Genomic DNA, 2810 nt, shown 5'->3' with positions numbered 1-2810 from the left:
TCTTTGAGGGGCTCTCTTTTTATCTGCCTGCTTTTTATAAGTCTCGGAAGTCTTTTTTAAAGCAGCTTTCGTGGTTTTCCAAACCATTTCCCACCCCCTCACCCATTGATCAAGTGTCTGAGAAGTGGAGGTATTGGGCTGAACTCTTTTCCTGTAGCTACTCTGAAAGGCATGAAGCCAGTGCTGCTGTGAACAGAGTTGTTGTAAGCCACCTCTGCAAAATGGAGGAGGTCGGTCCAGTTGGTTTGTTGATAGGAAATATAATATCTGAGATATTGCTCCACCATTTTGTTAGTGGCTTCCACGGCCCCATTAGTAGACGGGTGAAAAGCAGATGATAGACCTTGAGATGATCCAATTAATTTAACTTAGCTGTGAACTGCACCCCCCTGTCCGAAATTATTCGTTTAGGGGCTCCATACAGTTGGTAAATATGTTTCAAGAACAGTTTAGTCAGTTGTTGGGCAGAAGGGAGTCCTTTGCAGGCGATGAAGTGAACCTGCTTTGAAAACAGGTCTATCACAGTCCAGATGACTATTTCCTCTACTTTCTGGGAGGTCTACTATAAAGTCCATAGCTATTTCTTCCCATGGTTGAGAAGGGTCTGCCACTGACTGCAGTAACCCAGGGGGTTTCCCTGGAATTCTTTTCATGGTGGCACATACAGTACAACTCCTGACATAATTTTCCACATCCCGTTTTAACCCTGGCCACCAGAACTGCCGGCAGATGAGATGTAGAGTTTTTAAGTATCCAAAGTGTCTAGCTTGTTTTACATCATGGCTGTGTTTGAGAGCGTTAAGATGGAGGACTTCTGGCAAGTACAATTTCCTCCCCCCCTTGTAAGCCAAACCATCCCTGCAGGTTAGAGAGGTTTGGTTGTCCTTGAACCATTGATCGGTGAGCAGCTCTTGTTTTATTTTCTTTGCCCCAGGGTCATCAGGATTAGGGACCCTGCGAGGCGTGAGTTGAGCAGCAGTTTGTGGATTGGAGATAATTGCTTCATTAATCTTTTCATGCTGGCTTTTGTACTAGGGCAGTCTGGATAGAGCATCAGCTAGGAAGTTTTTCCCTCCCGGAATGTACTTTAGACTGAAGTTGAAACAATTTGTGCCCAGCGCACCTGTTTCAGAGACAATTTGCGGGGAGTTTTCAGTGCATCTGGATTTTTGTGATCTGTCCATACTTCAAAAGGCACCTTGATCCCTTCTAGATAATGTCGCCAGTTTAATAGAGCTCATCTGATTGCGAAAGCCTCCTTCTCCCAGATTGCCCACCTCCTTTCACTCTCAGTAAATTTTTTCAAGGTGTAGGCGCAGAGTTGCAAGGCTCCACTTTGGTTCTTTTGCAGCAATACAGCTCTGACAGCCATGTCACTGGCGTTGGCTTGAATTACAAAGGGCTCCCCTGGGCAGGGGTGCTTTAGGACCGGCTCAACAGCAAATAGTCTTTTTAGATTCTCAAAAGCGGTTTGACAACTCATGGTCCATGTGGTTTCCCTCCTCCTTTGCCTGTTTTGAGTAGTTCTGTAAGGGGTAGGGCACTCTCGGCAAAAGACGGGATGAATTGATGGTAGAAGTTGGCAAAACTTAGGAAGCTCTGGAGCTGATTGCAAGTCTTTGGGGACTGCCATTCAATTACAGCTTTCACTTTGGCTGGGTCCATTTCAATGCCCTCGTTGGAAATTCTATAGACAAGATAATCTAATCAGGTCTGGTGAAATTCACATTTTGAAAGTTTGACATAAAGCTTGGCATTCAATAGTTTCTTTAATACTTCTCTCACCAGCTTTATATGATCAGTCATATTCGTGCTGTATATCACGATGTCATCTATATACAACAGAACCCCTTTGTATAAATGATCATGTAGGACCTCATTAATCAACTGCATGAATATGGCTCCCCCCCCATAGTCCAAATGGCATGACTTTGAACTGATAGCTCCCTATAGGACAGTTGAAGGCAGTTTTCCACTCGTCTCCCTCCTTTATTTTCACCTGGTAATATGCCTCTCTCAGGTCTAATTTAGTGAAGACACTCTCCTTAGCCAGGTGGGTTAGTAAGTCCTTCAGGGGAGGAAGGGGTATTTATTTTCCACACTCACAGCGTTGAGACCCTTATAGTCTAAACAGAGACGAAGAGACCCATCTTTCTTTCTTTAAAACAACACAGGGGGCCCCACTGCAGACTTGGCCCATTCAATGAATCCCCTCGCTAGATTTTTATCCACATGTTGCTGCATCTTCTCCATTTCGAGGAGGGACATAGCATACATTCTCGGTTCGATAGAGCAATCATTGAATCGGTGAGGAGGCAGGGCATCACATTCTTTCTCACTAAATGCCTCCGCCAGATCCCGGTACTCACTGGGGATGAGTGGCTCGTCTGGTGGCAGTGAGGCAGCCATGTGCATTCGCTCATTAGGTGGGCTAAAGTTTCCTGTAATGTCTGTTGAATCAGTGGGGTTTTTTGGCCCTATAGGTAGCCTCACAGTTCTAATTCCTTTCTCCCACCAGATAAATGGCTTCCATTTGTCCAACCAGGCTAATCCTAGGATCACAGCCTCAGTCATTTTTGGAGCCACCAGGAAGCAAATAAACTCCCAATGCTCACCTATTTCTAGGCATAAGGGCTCAGTTAATTGTGTGGCTAAAATCCCTCCCATCAGGGAGCTATCGACTTGCTCAAACCTCACGGATTTGGAGAGCAGTTTTGCTCATATGCCCATTTTCATGCCAAATGGCAAGCTAATGACGCATCAGAAGCACTTGATTGGTGGGCCTGGAGGTGGCTTGGGTCTTTCAGTAG

Source organism: Protobothrops mucrosquamatus, unplaced genomic scaffold (genome assembly GCF_001527695.2).
Source record: "Protobothrops mucrosquamatus isolate PMUCROS unplaced genomic scaffold, P.Mucros_1.0 scaffold2931, whole genome shotgun sequence".
Taxonomy (NCBI): domain Eukaryota; kingdom Metazoa; phylum Chordata; class Lepidosauria; order Squamata; family Viperidae; genus Protobothrops; species Protobothrops mucrosquamatus.
This window is presented reverse-complemented; position numbering follows the sequence as displayed.